The sequence below is a fragment of the Desmodus rotundus genome, chromosome 8, assembly GCF_022682495.2.
Source record: "Desmodus rotundus isolate HL8 chromosome 8, HLdesRot8A.1, whole genome shotgun sequence".
Taxonomy (NCBI): domain Eukaryota; kingdom Metazoa; phylum Chordata; class Mammalia; order Chiroptera; family Phyllostomidae; genus Desmodus; species Desmodus rotundus.
Window position 1 is genome coordinate 112912161 of NC_071394.1, and position 26285 is coordinate 112938445.

At 40.1% G+C, this 26285-nt stretch overlaps 1 protein-coding gene across 4 annotated transcripts in view; it reads right to left on the bottom strand.

The window, feature by feature from the left end:
* The window catches only part of ZNF385D (zinc finger protein 385D), a 741503-nt gene that overhangs the window by 219409 nt on the left and 495809 nt on the right, over nucleotides 1–26285 (bottom strand). Inside the window, exon 1 of one of the 4 annotated variants that reach the window (XM_045200168.3) lies at nucleotides 15984–16077. The exons of the other annotated variants lie outside the window; for them this stretch is intronic. The gene's annotated coding sequence lies outside the window, so the exon portion shown is untranslated. Of the gene's footprint in view, nucleotides 1–15983; nucleotides 16078–26285 lie in introns of those variants that run through there. 4 annotated transcript variants of the gene reach the window in all.

The window sequence follows — 26285 nt, forward strand, 5'->3', positions numbered from 1 at the left end:
TGGGGAGGGGGGGAACCAAACAGAAATTGCTTATAGCCTCAGGGAGGAGAAAGTCATCAACCAAGGTTATGCAGCCGTCACCACGATGCAACACACAATGAAACAGGACATCTACATCGGGATGAATTAGAAGACATCATAAAACAGTGCAGTTAAATAGAGGATTAAAGCTAACCTAGAATGAAAGGGAAGCAGATAATCAGCGGGAGCTTCACTCCTGGGAGCCCTGTTGGTAGAGATGATGAGCGTTCAAGTTTAAATCTGGAGAGAAGGTTAAATCTGGAGAGGCCCTGAGCTCAGAATACCCGGCGTGGACCGAAGTCCAAAACCAGAGACCAAGGTAACAAGAGAACACAGGTTTTTCTGGCTGCCATTATCAAGCTCTCACCTTCCTGTGAATTGTATCCTAAGATAAACACTTTTTCACTTGACGGGATGCACATACATATCTTGACTTGTGCTACTAATTCTCAACTCACACTGAGTCAGGATTAACCGGCTGATGTAGGAAAGCCAGAGAAATTGTCTCTGATTTTTCATTAAATGCAAGTTTACAAGGAACTCATCTTCTTATTATTGCTTAGAATTTGGGTGTTCAGAATAGCACAGGCCTAAATGAATTTCTAAGAAAAAATTTTCATTTAGCAATAAGAGTAAAATATTCCAGTAATAAAATTGTACTATGCTGGCATGTGGTGAACCATATAAACCGAATTACTCAAAGCAGTCCCAATTTCAAAAAATAATGATAACCACTAAAATAATAATTATAACCTCAATTATATATATATTATTTTAATAGTCACAAAAATTCCATTAGTTCTTACAAATTTAGTTTTTAGCAGTGGAAAAAGGATGTATGAGAATACGTACTGTTTGGCAGCTAATTCAAAGTAGGGGTGCAAACATAGTTGACTGATTTCAATACCCTTATTCTTTGAAAAAATCAGATTCTATCCATTTTCTCCACAAGCCAAGGAGGACAGAAATCCATGATACCACTTTCTAGTACTCAGGACATAGGCTAGCAATCAATCCTACTTCTCGTTGGCCTCTGAATCTTTCTAATACAACATACCGGTATCTAACCCAGTTGATCAGAGCTAGCTATCCCCAACACAAAGGATCAAAACGTGGCAACAGCAGGACATCCTGAACTCTACTCACATGCTCATAAAGCAGTTTAGGAGAGAGAGAATTCCTTTGTAACCAACAAAAGATGGATAGTGAAATAATCCTCATGGTTTTCTTACACTAAGCCATTTGGCAAAGTGCTCAGCATTCCTTTGGTTAGAATCTGGGGAGAAGACTAAGAAGAGCACTGGACTTTGCTGACAAGTTTGCCCAGCTGAGAGGATAACCGGAGGTTGGCATTTCCTCCTCAATGAGTGGGTGACTTCCATTCTTCGGCTTTGTGCAACAGTGGGTGTTGACATAGTAAACATAGTTTCTGAGGGCCCTCGTGACTCGGATGTAATCGAACATCTTGAGGATATAGAGCTCTCTCATTGGTATTCTTCCTTATTGATCTGTTTTAAGATAGTAGAAATTCTGCGGATTGACCCCATCAGCGTATGCCCCCAAAATTCTGTGGAAAAAAAAAAAAACCAGCTACTAACCCTAAAAGAAACCTGAGAAGGGGCTTTGCTCACAGGCCCCAGGAATTGGAGTTAGTCCTTCCAAATTCATGGGCTTGTTTGCCTTAAATTGTAAAGATGATTTTGTGCTTTTGAAGAACATTAATCCCAAAGGAAGAATAAAACGGAATGAGTCAAATTGCTTTGAACAGGAATGCCTGCTGAGAGAGGAGAGAAATTCTGTAAGAAATGTGTCTTCTGAAATTGGCCCCACGTTTTCCTGAATGATTTCAATCTGTCCTGCATATCATTTTCAAAAGTCGTTATGCCTTCTAAGTGCTACCTGTCTGTCTCCCGTGTTATCAATGTCATCATGACCTTTTCTTGCCTATTCATAATATTTGATGGTCTCCTCATATAACTAAGGTAAGAAAAATACTTTTTTTAATTTTTAAAAAAATTGTATAATTTACTTAACTCCTCTGTGCCCTTCAAGGCTTGGCTGAAATGCCTCCCCCTGTCCATTTAGCACCATAATCAACTTTCTCTCTTGTAAATTTCCACAGACTATTTTAAGTGGTTTTGAGAACAGGCTTTGTCATCAGAAACCTGAATCCAAATTTCAATGTTTTCATGTCCTCAGGAACTTGGCAGCTATTTAGTTCCTTCTTTTCTCAGGGAAAGAAAGCAGTATCTAAGTCACAGGCATTCTTTGAGGATTCCATAGAGAGATGTTTAACAGAGTAAATGCTAAATCAGAGTAACTATTCTTATTGACTTTTTAATGATTATTATTTTTAATGCTAAAATAAATTAATATATTTTATTAAGTTTGATTTTATTAACATTATTGTTTAAATCATGAAACATCACATCTCTTATGCATCTTACTTTTTGTTTAGTGGTCTAGTTATTTGGTTCTGGCTTAAAAGTTTTTGAAGGGGAGTGCCCATGTCTGTATTACCTTATTTTTTTTCCATGACGCCTAACAAAGTGCTTTGAAAATTATAGGCATTTGAGTGTTCTTGAGTGAACAGATTAATATATAAATAAACAAGACAGTGCTTATTTGAAAGAGTATTTAAAGAAAATAAATGGAAATGGCAAATTACATTCAATTTTTAAATTTCTTACATTTTATCCCCCACCTCTAATCTCTCCAGCTTTCCTTTCAGAAAATAGTTTTCTCCTACTTAATAAAATGGAATCCCTTCCTGAACCATCAAGTAAAAAAAAACCTCACAATTTGTTAATATCAGCGTATATTAACAAAAGGAATCTAGCTACTTCTGGACACTGGTTGGTATGAATTTGGCCTTTCCTCCATATTTTCAAATAGTATAAAATCCACTTCTTTAGCAAAGAGCCGTATGTGCTGTTTAATCAACAGTATCAGATACGATGACTGACACTTTTTTTTCACCAGAATGTGACATGTTCTAACATTCACATGCACTAGAATCAAGGTCACTCAGTGTTAGGGGTGGCTTTCTTACCTACTCGCTACATTTTCGCCCATTCTTTTAGGCTAAGTTTAAATGCCATGTTGGCACTGGGGAAATCTTAATAATAATTTTTTATGCCAGTCTTGACTATAGCTGGAGAATTTGATTAGCCCAGCCAAAATTGCAGCTGGCTCCTGTTCTCAACTACTACTCGCCAAATCATGAGTGCTACACAGTTCCACACAGAATACCCTTTCTTCTCTACCCATATACACAAGCTCATAATTGTACATTCCCTCGTACCATCAAGACGGCCGTGCATACAATCTTTTCTCGGCGGCCACTGTCACAAAGCCAGGCAGACATTTTGGGGGGTTTTGTAGTGTTGTTTTTAATTTTGTGTTCCAGTGTGAACTGCCCTTGGCTACGTTCTCATTTGGCTAGTTTGGGTTAGGTCTCAACTGATTGATAAATGCCAATTACAGAAATGAGCATAGTAGAGCTGTTTGCAAAGACCTTAGACTCCTCCCATCATGATTAATACTGTTACCAAATATCTGAAGTCCTTCCCTGATAACGGCAACAAAAAAAGTGATCAGGTAAATCTTAGGAAACATTATTTTTTATTTCAAATAACTCATGTTCAGAAAGCCTATGTCAATATATTCTATGAGTAAAAAATCTAAATTTTTGGCGTATGGGATACAAATTTGATTGGCATGGAGGAAATTATGTTATTCATTACGTTTCTGAAAAGGTAAAGGCTACACAATTGGTAAATTAAAAGTGATTATTTCCATAATGAGATATTTCAAACAAGCATGTTTAATCTGCTGAAATAAATGGCAGTGTATACCTCAAGGGGCAAGCTCAGGAGAGCTGGCTGTCCCTCAAAGAAATCCGCAGTACCAAGAGCACACATGTACACCACAGATAAAGTTGGCAGGAGGGAAACCAAAGGAACAAAACAACAGCTCTGCATACATTTAGAACACACACACACATACACAAACATGTTTTCTCGAAGAATCCAGATTAAGAATAATAAAAGAATACCAAAAACATGTTGAAACAACACTCGTGTGTATTTTTAGTGCCACAGATCAGAAAATATCACAACTAAGACCCAAACTTACTGCGATGAAGGGAAAGGAACAGAAAACAGATTTCACTGATTTCCTTTACTGATTGATTTGCCAGGTGTTAAAAACATGGACAAAAATGAGAAAAGGGTTGTCAAATGTTTGACATCATTGCATCCAACCTCAGAAAGTAGGACTTAACCATAAATGAGTCAGACTGTTGGACTTGCTTTGGGGAGAAAGGATGTAAAGGAAGGAATGCAGGTCACATTGTGTGAACTTCAAACAAAGGTGAGCTCAGAATAGATATAGTTTTACATAGAACTCAACAAAATAAAGAGCTGCAACCTGGACTATCAGAGGATTTGTGTGTTATTTTACTTTGTTTTATTTTAATGCACAAGCCAGAAAGAATAGCTAGGTATGTTCAGAGTCTAATAACTTATGAAAAGTGTACATGACCTATAAGATATCAAGAACAGAAAAGAAGACATGATTAAAGGATATGCAAATAGAAAAAGAAAAAGAATGGGGCAAAGCTAAAGGTACTGTATTAGCAATGCTTGCCTGAAGAGACAAGACCCAGTGTGACTTAATAGCCTTCAACTATTTGTAAAGTAACGTAGGAAGGCTGGTGAACATATGTTCTCCATTTCCGCCTAAGCCAGAGAAAGCAGACAGAGCACACTGGAAGTGCAGAAGAGGGACAAAAAAGTTCTTGATGTTGCAAACATGTCTAGAGAAAATGACACACTTTCAGGTCCTCTAATAGGAAAGCCTGTCAAGGGTTAATCCTTTTTAGAAGAATGAGCCTCGAAGTCTCCTATGCAATTCTATAGGATCTGTATGGGAAGATGTGCAAAGTCAGCACAAGTTAGAATTGGATAGGACTTAAGCAATCAAATAATCTACCTGCCAAGCAGGAGTAGCAAACTCTTTTTAAGGGTCAGATAAGTATTTTAGGCTACCTGGGCCATAGGTCTATACTACAGTTCCATCATTGCAGTGTGAGAGCGGCCACAGGGCAATATGTAAACAAACGGGCAGGACTGTGTACCAATGCAATTTCATTTACCAGAACAATCATCATGCCAGATTCGGCTCTCTTGCACCAGCCTTAGTTTGCTAACCGTGGTCTAAACTGCTGGTTCTCAAACTTGGGTGAGGATCAGAGATACTTGTTATCTCTGATAAAGGACTTGTTAAAACACAAACTGCTGGGGACAGTTCCTGCCTAGAGTTTCTGACTGAGCCTTGTGTAAGGTCTGCTACTTTGTACTTCTAATTGTTAGGTAATGCAGATGCTCTTGATCCAGGGACTATGCATGGAGAACCCCAAGGCCAGCGAAGAGAAATAATAAGCCAAGGTCCAGGTGAGAGTGTGTGTGGCTGTGTGTGTTGAGCGGAACTCTACAATGGCCCCTAAGAGTTCCTGGCTCTTGGTGTGCACTCTGCATCATCCCCAGGCCTGTGAATTTCTGTGGACATCACTCCTGTAATGAGGTTATGCTACATGATATGACCTCAAAATTGGAAGATTATCAGAATAGGCCTGAGTTAATCCCAGGTACCCTTTAAAGCAAACATTTTCCTGCTGGTCACAAAAGCACTTAAAATTCAATGTACTGTCGCTGGCTTGAAGAGGGAGGCCATGTGTTAAGGGGCTAACAGTAACCCTCAGGCTGCCAGGAGCAAGGAAACAGAGGCCTCAGTCCTACAACCACAGGAACTACGGAATTCTGCCAACGAGAATAAGCTGGAAAACAGATTCTTCCCCCAGAGTTTCCAGATCAGAACTCAGTCCAAATCAATATCTTGATTTCAGCTTTACGATGCCCTGAGCAGACAACACAGCCACATTAGTACTGGACATTAGACCAACACAACTCTGAACCAATAAATGGGTGTTGTTTTAAGCCACTGAGTTTCTGGTAAACGTATTACTCAGTGACAGAAATCCAACATTGTGTGTGGCATGTGTCCACCTCCGCCCTAAGCCTTCCTAGTGGAAGCGGTTGCATATCCACAGCCAGCTGTCATGATCAACTCCAACAACCCCAGGTGGGCTCTGCTCTACCTACTGCCCCCCCTTACACACCTACACCCCAAATCTTTGTGTTTAGGAAACATCTCTTCGGATTAAAACATCTTCCAACTGTTCTTCCGGTCAGAGGCTCAAAGAAATTGAGGTAATAAATAACCTACATGTTTGGCAAACTTAATGACACTAATCCTAAAAAAGTTACCTGTTTTCTTTTTCCAAGTAGCTTTACACTTTCTAGCATCTAATTCAAGCCAATGCTGACTATTTCAGTGACTGAACCCCTTTAAGGATCTTTGAAAAGCCCCACATTTATAAAAAGTTCAAAAATACCCTCAGCAGTTAAGTATTATAAAATCACATTAATTTAAAAGCATTACATTTTCTGACATTTAAAAAGTCTCTGACATGGCATATCCATAGTTTGATTTTCCTAATGTTCTTATAAAGGTCATGTTTATGGTATAATAAGCGCACATTTGCAAGGGTTATTAATCAGAGCAAAGCTAGGTTGCAAACAGATTTCCAAAGAATTTCCCATTTTTATTCTGAACATATTAGCTACTTAAGAATGTCACATTTTTCAAGAGATTACTTGGAAAAAAAGTAACGATTAATTTTGTTCAAAGGGATGTCTTCATTTTAAATGAAGTGGGAGTACAGCTTAAGAAAATAAATGACACGGATGTATTCTGCTAGTTTTGCAAACTTGCTTGGCAATTTGAAAAATCCTAATTATTAAGCTAATGCTTTAGAACAGGTACATTGCCAGTAGGCAAGGAAACCGATGCGATCTGTAAGCTTCATAAGGAACCCACTGGGTATCCCATCAGCAATACACTTTCGAATTTGTGCACTGCATGACATGCTAAGAAATGCTGCAAAACCCTGGTCCACACAGGTCCATGTTAAAACTTTAGTTTAAACAATTGCCTTCCTCTTTCATCTTAGCAAGAGAGATAGTAAATAGATTCCTTCTTGTGGCGATGTAAAAAAGTATGCTTTTTATTTATAATGTTCAAGAAGTGCCAAGAAGAGGAGCATCCCTAAAGATTTTTTGGCTACTATGTTTTTGGAAACATTATTTCCCTTGGTGACAAGACTTCCACAAACCCTTAAAATATAAGCACACTTCAAAATACTTAAGCTTAACAGGAAAAAAAAATATGGCACAGCTTCACAGTTCATGAAAGACAGCAGAAATGGCAACTGTTAAGCATCTGATTTTCAAATGTCTGTATTTCTCCTCAATTTCTCCATGTGAGTTTCTATAACCTTGTGTGTGATGAACTTTGCAAACCAAACAGACAAACTGGCACGTGCAATTTTGCTCCGATAAGAGGAAGTATTAGTTCCAAAGGGCTGCTTCACCTAAGGGGTGGTTAAACCAAAGGCTCTGGCCAGATTACAAGGGCTCCGAATAGTACAGTGCATAAAAGACAAAGTAAAAAAGCCCTTAGAAAATGATAAAATCAGTCATTGGCATTGCTGAATTATTAACGGCATGAGATTTCTGGAAAATCGTTCTCGTATGAAAGAACACATCTGCCTTTCTTAATTCAAAAAAATGAAGTGCTAGGGGTACAAATGATCAGCCACCCTGAGGTTTTGGCCTGGGGACGAGTAAAGCAATAAGCCAAGAGTAACACCAAGACAGGTGAATCCCCCGGGCAGTAACTCCACAACTGAGACAATCAGAGCAGGGAGGATGGGTCAACCAGTAAAGCAGAAGGGGGACAACGGTGAAGACTGGCAGGCGGGCATCGTGGGCTGTCACAGATTTCCATCCTGTGTTTCCACATGGATAAGGGACAAAGGCAGATCGAAACATTCTAGCCTTCCATGTGACCCACATGAGGATAATTCAAGATAAATAATACAGAAAAGAGATACAGAAACACAAGGAAAATTTAAGAAAGTGGTTTTTTGAATGTCAGGCCACTTGCTAGTTGTAAATTAACAGTGAGCAAAAGTGTGTATCAATTTGCCATAGTTTATTCCTAGTTTTCCTCACTCATATAATATCAAATAATCATTTGTTTGGATTTTAAGGTTGCTATGATTTTGGCAAAGAAACAGGTGAAATTAATTTCATAGTATGTTGTATTTAAAAATTTTTTAATTGATTTTCAGAGAGAGGGAAAGGGAGGGGGAGAGAGGGAGAGAGAGGGAGGGAGATAGACTGACCGGTCTATTGCTCCACTCACCTCTGCATTCACTGATTGAGTCTTACCTATTCCCCGACTAGGGACTGAACCCACAACTCTGGCACATTAGGACAACACTCCAACCAACTAAGTACCCAAACAGGGCAATGGTATGTCATATTTAATTCAATGCACACAAAACAGCATTTCCACATGGCAGAAATCTACAATGATGCATTTTACGCCCCCTTTTCTGCATTAAGTTTCCGTAAATCACCATGTATTTGACACTTACAGTGCATGCACCTCAACGGCCACTGGCTGGCTTTAAGTCTGCAACAGTCACATGTGCCTAGTGGCTATTGTAGTTGACAGTGAAGGCACAGAAGGAAATAAATCAGGCTTTGGATTCAGACTTGGAATTTAAATCCTGTCTCCACCATTAACTAGCTGGGTCCTACGCAGCATGGTTAATATTTCTTAACCTTATTTCACTTACCTGTAAAATGAAAAAAAAATGATCTACCATTAGTGTTATTCTTTGATTTAATGAGATAACTAACATTAAATAACAGAAATACTGACTTGACATTTGCTAAATATGTGATTCTTTTTAATTTTAGTAATATTTTATTTTATTTTTCAAATTTTTTATTGTTATTCAATTATAGTTGTCTGCATTTTCTCCCCATCCCTCCACCCCACCCCAGCCGAACCCACCTCACTCCCCCACCTCCACCCTCCCCCTTGATTTTGTCCTTGTGTCCTTTATAGTTAGTTCCTGTAATCCCCTCTCCCTACTGTCCCCACTGTCCCCTCCCCACTCCCCTCTGGCTATTGTTAGATTGTTCTTAACTTCAATGTCTCTGGTTATATTTTGTTTGCTTTTTTCTTTTGCTGATTATGTTCCAGTTAAAGGTGAGATCATATGATATTTGTCCCTCACCGTCTAGCTTATTTCACTTAGCATAATGCTCTCCAGTTCCATCCATACTGTTGCAAAGGGTATATATAAGCTCCTTCTTTCTCTCTGCTGTGTAGAATTCCATTGTGTAAATATACCATAGTTTTTTGATCCACTCATTTGCTGATGGGCACTTAGGTTGCCTCCAGTACTTGGCTATTATAAATTGTGCTGCTATGAACATTGGGGTGCATAGGTGCTTTTGGATTGATGTTTCAGGGTTCTTAGGGTATAATCCCAGCAGCGGAATTGCTGGGTCAAAGGGAAGTTCCATTTTTAGTTTTCTAAGGAAATTCCATACTGTTTTCCACAGTGGCCTCAGCAGTCTGCATTCCCACCAACAATGTACTAAGTAACATTTTAATAGGACCTTGGAATTACTTATAGTTTCAAGATGTTAGAGTAAGAAAACATCTCTTGCTCATAACTATGGAATTCTGCCTTTCACAGTTTGGTCAACCCTTCTGGAATATTAAATATGGCCACTAATACTTTGCTGATTTTCCCATTTTAAAGAAAAGCCTGTTTGCTCACCCCATTGGACTCGTGACCTGCTTTCCCAATGGAATATGGCAGAAGTGATGCCATGTGTAATCCAGAGCCTGGGTCTCAAGAGCCTTGCACTCCTCCCCTTGCTTGTGGCAACACAGCCTGGAGAGAGTGAGGTGAGGAAGCAGGTCTAGCTCCCTGCTTGGGTGTGAGAAGCCAGAACAAGGGGAGCCAGGGTCCACAGCTAGCACCAACCTCCAGAAAGGGGAGTAAAATCACCTTGGGCCTTACAGCCCAGAAGACCCTCCAAATAAATGCTGCACCATGAGTGAGCCAGGCAGAGCAAACAGAGGAAATGCTCAAGCCCAAAATATCATGATAAAGAATATACTGTTAATGTCGTAAACCAGTTCATTGTTAGAGTTGGTATATTATGAAGCAATAGCTAACAAAACTATTACCCGTAACCCATGATATTTTTTTTAATAAAGCAAAAGGCATGTCTAAATTCACAGGCAATACACAGAGAAAGAAAAATCAATGATTTATCAATGATGATCATGTATACTTTTCATTTGTTCCATTTGAGAAATGGCTAAATGGATTAATGAAACTCTCTGGTTATTGTAGGAAAGTTAGAAAATATAAGCAAAGAATAAAAAAACCGTTTAAATCACTACAGTCTTACTGCTAGGAGTTGTGTCTGTTATTTTTGGCATTCTCCTGCTTTGCTCCTTTTTAAAATATGAATTTCCAGGGAGTAACAGATTAGCTCACAAATGCTGCCTTTGTCCTGTTGAGCATGGTTGCTCCTCTGAGTAAATATACTTCTAAAACATCATTTTAAATTATGAGAAGTGCTTTATTTTAGTGATATACCATAACTGATCTAACCATCATTGGGAATTTAAGATATGTCTGATTTTGCCATTATTAAGTAAAAATTGACATAGAGTAATTTTACAATCATAAATAAGTTATTTCAAATGAAACAAAATAAGGCAATCAATGAATGAGGGGGAGATGATAAGGTGCACCATGAAACACCTAAGGGCATTATTCATTAATTATCTTTTTACAATAAAAGTTGCACAAGTCTTTATCACAGCTAGATATTAACTGCACTTTTTCTAAGTCTCAGCTTCCTTTAAGTGTTTTTACTAATTTCCCTATTCCTACAGTGTGTACGTATCGCTAAACTTTTAAAAATTCATGAACTCTGTCATAACCATCATAATCTAATGAAATTTTAGTAGGCAATTAATATTTCAATATTCAATTAATAATTCTAGAAGTACAACATAAAAACTAAATACCAAGCCAAGTGTAAAAAACGACAGAGAAATCCCTCAGTTCCCACACCACAGCTTTGTTCCGTACCATATGTTTAGAAAATCATTAAAAGCACACCAGGGTGTCTGAAAACAGTATGTGAATACTATGACATTGTTAGAATGTGCTTGTGTTCCTAACACACTTCAGTATGTAAAGAGAGACAGTCTTGGGCCAAGAAGGTCGTCTCTAGTTAAACAAGGAAGCTAAGAAAAATGTAAGGCAACTGGGACATACGAATCCTATACACTCCCACAGCGGAGACTGTGCAATCTCAACATCCAGAGAATTTTCTCACGTCCAAATATTTAGAATCACTTGCCCTGCCCTACCTTCTTGAGGCACAAAGTTACTAACGCATTTTAAAGACTGAACATTGAAATCTCAGAGCAGTTTTGCTAAGCTGACTGTCTTCTAATACAATACGATAAAAGTAGAGGGCAGAGAGAGAGCGAGAATTTTGCTGTGTTTATCTAGTACTGGCCAGAAGAGAATACCACAAAATTTATGAACCACTAGAATTCAGTCACTGGAGAGGTGTGTTCCGTTGTGGGGTAACATAAGCACTATTAGACTTACAGTGTCTAGATGAAGTGTCACTCAAAATGATCAACCTCCCTTCCCTGCCATGCTCACCAAGCAACCTGTATATTGACAGGGTCTTTCCAGCAACCTGGAAAGGGTGGACTTGAAAAGCAGCTACAAATAAAATAGTCACTGAAAATTCAGAGCAGACTCAACTACATGTTAGTAATTAGACACACTTAGGTGGAGGTTGCATGTATATTCCATTCGCAGGTGTCAATCTTTGAAAACCTGTTAGCTTCTTTTTGTTGTAATAACAGATTATAGAGGAAGTTAGTCCAGTAGCTGTCAGAGACATTGATCTATAAGGAGCTCTAAAGCAATGATTCTCAAACTTTTCCAGAATCAACTGCAGGGCTTTAAAAAATAGATTTCTGGGGCCCACCGCCTGAGAATTTGCATTTCTAAGAATTTCCCAGGTAATGCTGATGCTACTGACTGGGTGGCCTTGAGAACCACGGACCTAAAATATCCTTGGATTACACTGGGAATGCTGAGGCGGTTTATATTGGTTCCTAAATATGACTCTTTACACATCCAGTGGAATATAAGAGCTTCTGCTCTTGCCAACGTAGATAGTGCCCTGGAGTGATGTCTCTGATCTTGGTAAAAGAGCCTCAGACAAGACTGAAGTGCTCATGCTTTATTTGGGAAGTGCGAGGCCCAGGCAGTAAGTGAGGAAAAGGGATGTGAGGCAGGGAAGAATAGCAAGCAACTCAAGGTAATGCATTGCCACACTGGCCACTGCTTCCCGACCATCTGCAATGAGACACAGCCAATTCTGCTGAGCCGCACGTGACTCCTCCAGACAGGTCATTCAGGGAAAGGGTACTTTGGAGCAGTCCACGAGAGAAGAGAGGTGAGAGGGAAATTTAGCTGCCTTCCTTAGCCTTTTCTCCTTTGTATGAAGTGAGCTCCACAGGAAGTTAACACCCTCCTCTTCAAGTCTGCATCATTTAACCGCCTTGGGGAAAAACCACGTTCCATTTTTCAAAGGGTGTGGCATCTAATCCAAGTCTGGAAGTTTCAGGAGAAGCCAGAAACACAGATCTTAGTGCCAACTATACTAGCCTTTTAGCAGCCACCTAGAAGAAGGGACTGGCCCTCTCAGGCTAGCTACTGCACTGCACCAGGTGGGAGAACTGTGAGCATGCAGGCAGTTTCTTAACTGTGATGGTGGGTAATGCAGAGCAAGAAGCAGAGGTCTAGAAAATGGGGGTTCTGAGAATTTCTAAGTAAACCCATAAAACCTGTCTAATGCCTGTAGAAATCAAAAACGCTAGCTCATTTTCACCCACTTATTTCCAATGAATGGGGTGACGTAAGCCCCATCCAACACTGGAATGACAGATGCTGCTACCAACTCTGAGAGCAATGAGCTCACAGTTGCCTGAAAATGCTAGACATCGGCTGAAATTCTAAGGCTGAATAGCGTGTGCCACAGTGCTGCTTAGGCGGAACAAGGAGATGATTTTCATTATTTTGGAAATATAAACGTAAAACTCTTTAATGTGTCTTCTGAAGAGTTGGTTGGGTCAAAAAATGAAGAAGAAAAAAGGATGTGTGGAAAATATTAAAGTGGAAAACATTACCCAGTAAGAAAGAAGGAGGACTTTTAAACATATTTGAATGAGACTTTACAACTTTCTTGAGGAGTGTGATCCAATAAACTTTTCTGAGTGATGGGAAGACTGAAAATTAAACATATCACATGTATGAAGTACATGTAAAAAATCCTTTGTTCTAGACATAAAATTTGTATAAATTTTTTATTCATATAAAATACTTATTTCTATTAGAAAGATCTATTTTTTCTTTTCTTCACTAACTATAATTTTAATATAGAATAAAATATATATGCATAAACATATACAACCATATAACAAAAATCATTTGAAGAGGCAGTAAATCATTAAACTATCTGGGATGCATACAGAACTCACTATGGCCGGTCTAGGGGGCCTTAGGGAAGCTGAACCTGCATACTCAGTGACTACCACACCAAAGTTTGAACGTGATGTAAAGCTTTGATGGGATGGCCAACTGGTCAACCTAGCAGACCTCTCATGCTTATGCCACATCCTCCTTATCTTCTTCAGACCCCCCAAGTCATTTCCTCATGTTCTTTGAAAACACTGGCACTGGGACAGAGCCCTCTTTCTTTATCTTCTGCCATGTATAACACCCATCCTGAAGATCCACCCTACCCTCTACCAACAGACTTTTCTGTATGCCCTACTGCAATGGCTCTCAAAGTATGGTGTCCCAAGCCAGCAGCATCAGCATCAAATGGAAACTTGGTAGAAATGCAGTTTGGCTGGTGCACTCCAGAGCTATGGAATCAGAAACTCTGAGTGCCCCGCAAAGCATGTTTTAAAGAACCTCAGATACTTCTGATGGACCTGAAGTTTGAGGACAACAGCTCCGCATCATTCACCACCCACCTGCCTTCAGCCTGAGCCCTTACCTGATCAGTATCTGGAACTTCTCCAAAATCATGAACTCTGGTGTTCTAACCCCCTCATCATAATCCATGTTTACTGTATATTCCCTTCATTAAAATCTCTGGTCCCTTGAAAACTTCTAGGTCTCTTCTCAGCTGCTCAGTCCTTCCTGCTTCGCTTTCTTTCCTCTCCAGCCTGGACCACAAGGTCAACCAATTAAATAAACTGTAGTCTAAATAAATGAGTACCCTTCATTTCCTCAGCTCTTAAACTTCCACCTGCAACTGTTTTTCCATGCCATACCTTAAATCAATCCAACTGCCTCTTTTTCCAGGTTGTTTCTGTGTGGTCAGATGCCACTGTAGGAAAACGACATAACCACGCTCACCAGCTTTGTTGCAAATTTATCATAGGCAACCTCAGCTGGTTCCTCTCTGCCACTTAGCAATTGTCTTATTCTTCCCCTGTTTCCTTTCCCTTCCACAACTTTGTAACTTTCCCCATGCCCCCAACCTTACCTTCAACCTTCACACTTCTTCAAGAAGAGAAGAAAGTCACCAGGCAGGATTTCCTTACACCTCCATCCCATCTACATCAAAAAGGACTCAAATACCCATGCCCACCCTTTCCTCCATTCTTTCCTCTAAGAAGAGATATCTTGACCTCCTTTCTTAAGTCATCCCGCCCATCATCTCCCTTTTCTTCTATTCCACATTTGCCGAGATCCGATGCTGATCTATTGATAATTCTGATCATTGCTATGAAGGTATGTTATTTGTATGCACTACCCACCTTAATTCTCACAACACTTTATTTTTATGCTGGTAAAATATATATAACATAAAGCTTACTATCTTAAGCATCTTGAAGAATTAGTCCGGTGGCATTAAGTACATCTGAACTGCTGTCACTCATCACCACTGCCCATCTTCAGAACTTCATCATCCCAAATTCTATTAGACTATTCTAGTTACCTTACCCAAGTGCAATCATACAATGTTTGTACTCTTGTGTCCAGTTTACTCCACTTAGCATAATCTTTTCAAGGTGTATCCATGTTGTAGCATGTATCGGAATTTTATTCCTTCTTAAGGCCAAATAGTATTCCATTGTACGACGTATATACCACATTTTGTTTATCCATTCACCCATCGATGGATATTTGGGTTGTTTCCACTTACAAAGCGTTTGTGTGGTGTTTATTTTTAACCCCATTTTTAGATGAAGATAATGAGGTTTAGAGAGGTTAACTAAATTGTTTACATCTACACAACTGTTAATCAAGTGTAGTAAGCAGATATAAAAACCTCTAACATTGTATCTCTGGCTCTTTCTGCACTATATCCCAGAGACTTTATCTCAAATACTTCCATGTCTCTGGTGATTGTACTTCATCGGTTTTTCACCCTCAGTCAAGCTGACTTTCTCCCTCACTACCCACTCTTTCCAAAATTATACTCAATTCTGTCCAACCCTATAAATAATTGACTCACTTTCAATTTACTTCCCAAACTCTCCCAAATTTGGCCATCAACAGTCACTAATGATAGCCTAAGTGTCTCTTTTCTCTCCTCTTCCTACTCAATGCCAGTCAATTTTGTGCCTTCACAATCTACCACCAGTGTGCTTTTCAAGCCCCATCTGCCAATGACACCCTCACTGCACTCTAACAGAATGCCACAAGCATGCAGGATACCTGTCCCTCCCAAACAGTGCACATCTCCCTGTATTCCTTCTTCTGATAATCTCTTATTCATGCCCAGGACATAAGTTACCTGTGTGGAGACTCCAGGTCATCCCAACTCCTGTCTCAGGCACAGTAAGCACGTCTTCCTTTGAGCTACCGTTACTTACCCTACTGCCCAACATTTTCTTACCATTATCTGAACATCTGTCATCCTCCTCCAATAGACTGTGAACTCCTTGAATGCAATGGCTATTTTTAAATATAGAACAAAAGTTATATATTGGATGTTACTTGTGACCTTCTTAAAACCTCTTAGCCATTTTTTCTCCAACTATAGCTGTGGCAACTAGCTTCACACAGCTGTAACCAGGCAACTTCTTGCTTCAGTAACAATGTGTATCTCCCCAGGGCTTTTCTGATACCTCAGTGAGACACGCCTAAGGGAGGCTGGCTGTTTGCACACAGATTTGAATTTATGCAGGAGTTATCCCATGTTGCCACACATACCCAAAGGAAAATGGGAGCTGGTGGATTGCCTCCTTCTTCCACCTCGAGTGGAAATCACACAGGCTATTGAATACAGAGACTCAGGGGTCCCTGTCAGGCTGAGCCTTGTTGCCCATACCAATGATCAGCTTGATAACATATCTTTCTTCCACTCGTCCCAGTTCCCTACTCCTGATCCTTGTGATGCTTTCAAAAAATCAACTACAGTTGACCTCTGAACAATACACGTTTGCACTGCATGGGTCCAAGTAAATGTGGATTTTTTTTCAATAAATACAATCAGCTCTTCCTATTGGTGGGTTTTACATCTGCTGGAAAAACAGTATTTTCACATTCCCAACTACAGATTCCTGACCCAGTTGGAAAACACCGATTGCAATTCACGGCTTTTTGAATCTGCAGAATGTGAAAGGCCCACTGTAGAATCAGAAGCTATGCATGGATTTTTGACAGTGCTCCCCTCCCCCATTGTTCAAGGGTCAAGTGTACTTGCAAGGCAGACCCTTCTCTCAAGCTCTGTTTTCTGGGGGGATCTCAACTCTTCAAACAGAATACTAAATCTTGAGCATGGCTTTGCCATTTATAAGCCGTGTGACCTTGTGCAAGTCACCTGACCTCCCTGTGATTCATAGAGATGCTGAGCAAGAAGAACTATGCTGAAGATAATAAGCTAAAGAAGTATATGTCCTTTGTAAAGTATAACAGATTTTAGAAATATTAGAATTATCTCCATATTGATATTTTTCAAGTTTTAAAATTTTTCCCAAAGATTTATGCAAATCCCAAAAATCCAATAAATGTTTTATGAATTTAAAGAAATATGAAAAATGATGTATCACCTAACCAAAGAAGAGTAGAAATTATAGTAAAAAATATTGACATTGTAAAATTTTAGGAAATCTTTCAACGGAGTATTTTAAGGCATGCCTTCTGATATAATAAAGGCTTGTGGGGAAAACCCTACACCTTGGAAACAGATTCAAGAGCATCCTAACGAAGTGGAAGGAGCACAGATTAGAAGGTGTCACTTCTCCGTGTGGTCTGAATGTGCTTTCTCTTAGCACTTTCAAAATACTAACGGGTCCTATAGCCAGATACAGGCACTCCAGGAGGATTCTTGGGTCTTGGACTATCCCCCACTTGGCAGAGGAAGACAATAGGGGGAAACAAGAGAAGTCTGAACCATGGTGAACTAATTCTCTGGACTGTAACTTAAGGACTTTTGTGTACCTCTAGACATAAAATGGAATCCTGGTGCTCGAATGTATGCCAATGAACAAGTTAACTTAGAAAGCTTCTTATGATGGATTTCAATTAATCAATCTTGTGATTCCAATTAAGATCCACCTCTTATTAATTGTTCAGGATCATATTTAAGTTCACTGAGCCTAATTAAAACAAAAAAAGAGAGAGTTTTTAAAAGGAAAAAAGGGGGAGGGAAGGAAAAGGAAAGAAAATAGAGAGAAAGGGAAGACGAGAAAAAAGGAGGAAGGGAAATAAAAGGATGAGCTTGGCTTTTGAAGTGAGGCCAACCTAGGCTTAGATCCTAGCTCCACCACAGAACTGCTTTTGTGATTTAATACATCGTTTAACTTCTCTGTAAAACGAGAGCATTATCCCAGAAATTAGATATGGGGAATATAAAGTTCCTGAAACAGAGGAATTGTCCATAAATGGGCGTCATCTTTGCCGCCACCATCATCATCATCATCCCAATGACACCATCTCCCAGAATACAAAAGTGCAATGCAAAAAGCCGAGAATCAGGCATCCAAAGGACATCAAAAGAATAGCAGTGTAATGGAGTTATTTTTCTCCTCTAAAGCAGAAATTACCTTTCTTTTCTCTTTAAAATTAATCTTGGGGTGCCTCCAGAGACAGGTAATTTTCAAGAGCTGAGCAAAGTGAAGCCAATCTATAGTTCTGGTAATACCTAGGGGATACAGTTTGCTTTGCAGAATGTATATCATCATCAAGATACCACCCCGTGCAGCACGTTTTAGTTCAAAGGTTGCAGCCACATGTGATTTTAAGCAAAATCACTGCAGGGCACAATATGTATTAATAACACCTTAAGTAGAACTTACCAACAGCCGATCCAGCTAACACCAGGCCTCCTCCTCAAATACTACCAGATGCTTCAATAAAAAGTACAAAATACATCAATATTCCTCACCATGCTCTACCACACCATCAAAGAATACAATCTTGACCTCAGCAAGTCATACAGCCATGCCCAGGAGCAGGAGATCTCACAGCCCTCCTAATAATTCTATCCTCGCAGTCAGGCTGCACATGCTATTACGACTATTTTTACACACACAGAGTCCATGGGGATATTTCATTGTATTCCTTTAAAATGCCCTCCCTTTTCACTCTAATTGCTGCTATCTCTTGTTAGGGCAAAAAGATGTAGTTTAAATAAGAACAGCATTTGATTCTCCTGAAGCACAATTATACAGATAATTTCCATGACGGCGTTCCCTCAATGCCAGACGCTGTGCTAAGCAACTTTCATACAGCACGTCCTCTCGTGAGTGTGCTAGTGGTATTACAGCCCCCTTCTACAAATTAGAGAAGTGAGGCTCTCAGTGGTACATCATTTTGCCCAATTTCCTACTATTACTAGGCATCAGAGTTGGATGGGAACCCATTTCCATCGGCTCCAAGGCCATCAGAGTGTGTTTCCTTTGAAGTGCCTTCACAGAGTAGAAAGAGGCAGAGGCCTGGTGAGTTAAGATATTTGAAATGTAAAGGGGGTGGGTGGGAAGGTTGAACATGGACTTCGGAGTCAAATTATTCAAGTCAGGGCTCTGACACTCAGCAGGTGTGTGACCTCGGGGACTTTATTTAATCTTTCCATGCTCAGTTACTTTCTCTGGAATGGAGACGGCCTAAAACTGTTTGAGGTAACAACCTCTGGCCTCTTAGGTACTAACATGAAGAAAACATGGAATAAATATCGGCTGTTGTTACAATAGCCATTGTATTGTGACAGCATATGACCATTATATATATTCATGTAGTAGCTGGCCCACATGGGTGAAACCAAGACATTATATTCAGCCACCACCCAGAGCATTTAAACAGTTTTCTCTTAAACCACTTGGTCAATGAATAATAGGCTTTCTGAATTCATCAGCATAACGGTGTGTCCACATAGCCTACCACATCCACCAAACTGCAGCCCTTTAAACAATTTATCGCTGCCTATCAAAATTATACAATGCATTTCCAGGGAATAATCCAACAAAATAATGATAACTTCGCTTCTACCAAACAATGCTTTATTGTGGGGACAAATCTACTCCCGAGGGGAGCCAACCTCCCTGTAAACTGGTGAAGCCTGCAATTACTGGGACCCAAAGGAAGGCATTACTACTGAACCAGTCCTCTCTGGAGAGCTAGGAAGGACCTGATGCTATTATTTTATCAGTTTGTATCTTGTTAATATGTCTTTGTTTTAATAGTATTTAAAACAGGAAAATTATGAGAAAGCCATTAGAAGGTGAGTTCATCATTCTCATCAATGTGTTAGTGTATTTTCTTAGTTCAGCAGAACAGCTTAGTTTAAGTATGTGCTCTCAAAGAGCAGGCTGCCTGGGTGGAAACTCATTCATTGTTGTGTGGCCCGAGGAGACACACTAGTCTTCCTGTGTGACTGCCTCCTCCTCTTACAGTGCAGGGTGTGGGCATCAAAGCTGGGCATTTTTCATAAGATCACATTCATTCAACAAAGATTTGAGTGCTTACTTTCAGCAAGATACTATTCCACATAATGCAGATACAATAGTGAATAATTTTACTGCCCTTAAAAAGTTTATAATCACAATAAATCAATATACAAGGTCTGTCCAGAAAAAGCCCAACCACTGCTAATAAAATGAGAATGGTTTGCGACACATCCATGTAACCTGGCAGCCAAGGAGAGTGGACTGGAATGCACATGCATGAATGACGATAACTTCACTGTGCTAGTCAGTGGGGGTGGTAGATGCCACTGAGTGAGCACGTGTACCGTGTGGCCCTTGCATTTAAAATGACTGAGCCAGTAGAACCACAAATCTGCATCAAATTTTGCATTAAGCTTGAACATTCTTCCGTGGAAACTATTCAATGATTTGGAAGGCCGCAGCTGTGGGCAACTGGTGATTGGCAGCTTCTTCAGGACAACACATCCATTCACGCATCATGTGTCATTTCGTGCACAGTTCTTTGGTGAAGCATCAAATCACCCAGATGACTCGGCCCCCCTATAGCCCAGACTTGGTGCTTGCAATTTATGGCTTTTTCCAAAACTGAAATCATCTTTGAAAGGGAAGAGATTTCAGATCGTCAATGAGATTCAGGAAAATAGGACGGGGCAGCTATTGGCGATTGGGAGAACTGTGTGAGGTCCCAAGCTGCCTCCCTTGAAGGTGACTGAGGCATCATTGTCCTATGAATAATCTTTCTTGCATCTTGTATCTTCTTCAATAAATGTCTCTGTTTTTCATGTTACGTGGCCGTACACCTTCTGGATAGACCTCATATGCACTAAGTCAAAGTGATAAGCTGAAGTCTGTAAGTAGCTCCAATGGTAATTAAAGTTTTGCGATCTGTTCTAATCAATTCATTTGGCCTTGCTGACCCTCACAATAAAATAAAAAAGTAAAGTGGGGTAAAGGCCATAGAGCCACACTGTCCACTACAGCACCACTGCTCCCACGTGGCTAGTGAGCAGTTAAACGTGGCTGCCCCAAACAGAGATGCGCTCCAGGTGTAAATGCAGCGTAGGTATCAGATGTGCCCTAAACACAAGTGCCATGTGTTGAGGACTTCAGTATAAAAAAGAGAATGTAAAATATCTCAAAAATGTTCTATATTAATTATCCATTCAATAATAATATTTTTGGTGTATTAAGTTAAATAAAGTACGTTATTTAAATTAAGTTCTGTTTCATTTTGCTTTTTAAAAATGTAAACACCAAAAAATTTTAAACCACCCACGTGACTTACATTTGCGGCTCGTGTTGTATTTCTGTTTCCCCTGGGGGCCAGGTTTGGTGAAGGCTGGGGCACAGAGTGGTGAGGGGAGGCCTCTCTTAACGCCATGGCACTGGGGCGGGGATAAGGAAAAAGCGAGGCAGTGAGCCACGTGGGTTTCTGGGGAAGAGCCTTTCTGGTTGAGGGAATAGTCAGAAATAAATGAAGTCCCTTATCCAACGCAACTGAAAGGGGACCGGACACCCAGTTAAGCGGTAAACTTGAATTCTAGTGATTAGTCAGGCCCAAAGGTCTGGATAATATTTACAGATCTGCATTTATACCACATGATTAATTTAAAAATTAGTTTTGAATTTTCTTTTTCCGAGAAGAACCAGCCTGGAATTACCATCATTAGGGATTATGGAAAAGCAAAAGCAGCTGGATGGGACACAAGACCCGAAGGCCTGAGCATTCTTGGCTCTGGCAAGTTCTGTGACCTTGTGACATTCAGTAGGTCACTCAGCCTTTCTGAGCCTCATTCACTGCCATGTAAAATGGAGGGGGAAAAATAAGAATATCTGTTCTGCCTTCTGTAAAGAATTGTGATATTTTAGTGAGTTGCTGAAACTATATAATTCAAGAAAAATCATATTGAATGCTCAGTGATATGCACATGTCAATTTTAGAATTGTAATGTACAGGAAAGCTGACCAACACAGTTCTAATTCAGCTGTGTTGCGACTCCCTGTAAGACTTCAGACTGAAAAGAATTTCCTTCCTATTTAAAGAAGAGCACACTTTCAATAACTGGACTTGTGCTTTTTGCTCATCCGTGTGTACTCTCAAGCTTTCTCCCGTGTGTGCTGTGACCTGAAGGCAGAGTGAGTGGAAGTCTGAAGGTTTACGTCTCTGATGGGTCTCCACCGGTAGTGCATCCCTCTACCAAGCCTCCTGTGAGGCAGCCCTCTCCACGCCACTCAAAGGTGGGCAAACTTCTCCTTATGCAGGGCAGTACCCAATCTCTGTCGGTTTCCTTACCCTATTCAACCTCTGTAAACAACCCCTTTATGAAGAAGTTATTCACAAGTACATAGTTTCAGCGTGCCATCTGTTTCTTGCTGGACCCCTGACTTCCCATGGCTAAGTGTTGGTAAAAATAAACTATTTAAATGAGAAAGCACTTATCCCAATCTTATAAAAGTAGCTTATGCTGTGTATATGATTAAAAAATTCCGTGGACATAAATCCTCCTGTGTCACCACTAAAGATAGTTTTCACATTGGTCCATGAGCCTGACCACTAGGCTGGTGAGTTGGCCAAATTATTTGTGGCTCCTCCTCTTCCTGACCTTTGGACTTAAATTGAGTGCAGACACTTCAATAGCAAATAGCTACTACTCCTGCATAGACACCTCTCAGCACTCCCCTCCCGAAACCATACACTCTAGTGCTATGAAGGTACATCTTTCAGGTCACTGAGAAAGCCAAACTCCCTTCAGACTCTGTGCGTTGACAACTATGCCCTCTGTTAGCAGTGCCCGCACCTGCTGTCTGCATGGCTCCACCTGCTCAGCTCCTTTACCAACCACACACACTGAAAAGAAACTGCGTGCCCCTCAACCATACCCATGGCAGTTAAAACAAAAACAATACTCAACCATAAAAGACAAAATGTATGTATTTGGAAATTAAAACAGAGTTTCCTAGGGTTTCAATCCACGTTAAGTTACATGAGACCAATATATTTTTTCCACTTTTGAGAGGACATTGCATGTCTGTTTTGCACTTAAGTTTATGGTTGATTTGCCGTCTCAGTACCCTATCGGTGCTCCCCTCTGACCTTCAAGATTCTACTCAGGTACAGTTTCCTGCTAAATGCCATCAGTAAATCCTAGATTCTGGAGGAAGGGCCCTACTGCATGTATACCTGAGATGCACTGTCTATTCCTCCAGCAGAGTCCTGAGCACACCGTACTGCCATCACCGCATTACCTGTCTCCCTCCCAAGAGCTGCTCTCCCTTCTTTATCTTCTTCCCCTACTATATTTTATTTCATAGTCTCTATCAACATCTGATAGTGTTTATGTGCTTCTGTATCCATGATCATTGCCTTTCACTAAAGTGTAAGGGTCACCAAATCATGTTTGGTTCATCGCAGTATCCCTAGTACTGAGAACAGTACCTGACATGTAATACGTAGGCCCTCATTAATAACCATTATGTTAATGAATGAACAAATAATCTCACCTTTCTCACACAGTGTTGTATAGAGAAGGTTCTTAAGAAGTGTTTGTTTGAATGTTGAGGAATTTCCCTCGAATATCCCACTACAGTGGCACACTGGCTATTTTTTCGATCTCCAAGAAGAGGTCTAATAACCATGGTGAACCAGAGAGAGTCCAAGCAGGGGCAGCTGGGACTCCACACCAGACATTTATTACCATTCTGAGTACACTTGGTGCTGCCGGATCTTCTCGTATTTTGAGAAAGTTGAAATTCTTGATATTTCTACATTAAAATTTCTCCATTTAAAAATGGTAATAAATTAAAAATACTATTACATATTATGTGACCAAAATGAAATATCCACAAGTATAAAGCAGTCAGTGGGCATGAGTGTGAAAACCCTGCCCCACACCCCAGAGTCCTATAAAATGCATCCATTAAGGAAGGCAAGCTTTAATAAATAGTAGCACCCTGGACTAGTGAGCTCCTTTGAAAACACCAAAAGGAATTCCTTAATATAGATGAAGGAGCATTAAACACATACACACACAGTGAAGTTCTCTCATAGAAGTCCAAAGAGCATGAAACAAAAGTACTAATTAAGTTAGAACTTAATTTGAAACTTCATCTGAAGTGAATTCTACTGTGATAAGAAACTCAATGGATCCCCTAACCTTCCATTCATTTGTATAGTGGTTCTTCTTCCTCAATGGGCATGGGAGGGCAGAGAATATGAGAGTAACAGGAGTTCCTCAAAACTCACTTTGCCAGGTGATGGCACAGCTGGCAAGAGAACCCACTTAGTGTTCCGCTGACTCTTTCTACCACCCTCTGCCTCCACTGGCTCCTGTGCTTCTCCTGTGGTTCAGAGCCTTTGCATTAGACGCAGACCTTGCTGTTCACCTCACATGTTTGGGTTTGACTCTCCAGACTGTCCTCTGCCTCCTGCCCAGAAGTACTCAGTCCCTCAATTCCTGCCACTCCCACATCAAGCCCTGGTTGCCAAAGCCTCAGCCTGGGACATGTGCCCAGATGAGCTCAGTCACCAGGGAGAAAGCACAACCTGACTAACGGCGGCGGAGGTGGGGGTGGGAAGTGGAAATTCACCATTCTCGGACACTGCGGAACATCTGATGCGCTGCTTTGCCTCCTCCAAGGGTCTAACTCACTTCCACATAATGACTTGTCCTTAAAGTAATTACTCATCGGTCAGAAGACTAACAATGACTAAAAAAAAACATCTAACTTTCCTCCAGGACCAGAACAGAACAGACTTTAACAAGGCCATACAGCGTTACATGAATACACATTGACATAGCACAAAGCTCTTGTTGAGAATTTTGTCAGCTTTTAAAATATTTTTCTGTTTGATTAAGATAGTGTTCACATATTATATGATTTATCCTTTTCATAATAACTATGTATGGGGCCAGATGGGCACTTGAAGCATCAGGGGGATCACTCTGTAAAGTACATGATTTTTTACCCACTATGCTGTACAGCTGAAACTAATAGAGAATAATGTTGAATGTAAACTGTAATCGAAAAAAAAAACCCTTTTAAAAAACCAATCAACTTTTGATGGTGCGCCTCTAAACTTCTTATACTGGTGTCAATGAAAAACCATCTATCTCTACAGAAAGATGTATCTTTTGGTAGAAACTGCAATGAGGTCAGCAATTGATGTTACCTTAGTTACGGCATATTAATGACTTGATAGAATAGAGAAGATTTTCTGACTTTAACTAAGCTATAGCTGAGCAGAGGCAGAAATCGGGGCTCCAGGGACATGTGTTCAAATTCACATCTATATTAGCTTTATAAACTTATGATCAGAAGTGGCCATGGGCCAGGAGGGTTATTAATCTTCCTGGGTGTTAGGGGGTCGATTATAATTAAGACCAACACACCCAGAAACCTACTGCTTTACATGCACCATGAAGGCAGCAGTTGGGGCAAGAGTGATCCATTTCTGGGCAAGGGCTTTTTTTGGATAAATAGATGGCTGATGATAGATGGATAGGTAGGTAGATAGATAGATTCTAACACCAGAGATAAAAACCAGGTTTGTAGAGCTGACAGGTTATTATTTCTTTCTTCCTTCAAGTGCCTGCCTTAGCTTGCATTCATCTGTACGTGCAGACATATCCACAGAGACAACTTGAAAAGCTTGATGAAGCTGAAGTCCAAAGGCTTTCAGTAGCTTACCTTTAATAAAACCCAGATGGGATTCAAACTTGAGTGGGTCTTACTTGCCAAAAGTATTTGTTATTACTTAAAGAAAAATTGAGTGAGCTGATAATCTCAGTCGTACTGCCGAGGGAAAGAGATGCTTAATTTAAATCATTATTATTCTTTTTAAATAACTCCTATTTAGATTGGCTTTATTATGTGACTTACAAATCCCATCATCTTTATTAAAGACACTTAAAATATTCAACATGATATGAACTTCCAAATGATTTACTATAAATTGTGCGCAGGTGTGGGATTGTTTACAGCCCTTTGGTACAGTGGGAACTTGAGCTTTCATTTATATTTCATGGCGCAGTAAGTACCGTTTAACTCTGAAATGCTAGGATCACCACAAGGAGGCTTCAAATGTGAAGCCGTTGTCCGTGCAGATCAACTTTAAGACTCAACCATCATCAAGGTCTCTCCTTAAGACACAGCCAGTGCTGCTTCGTTAGAACCTTGAAAGGGAAAGTTCGCTACATGTAGAAAACATTTAAGCCCCTACAGGTTCTCAGGAGAAAAGGCTGTAGATCAGACAAGTGCATGCTAACATGGAC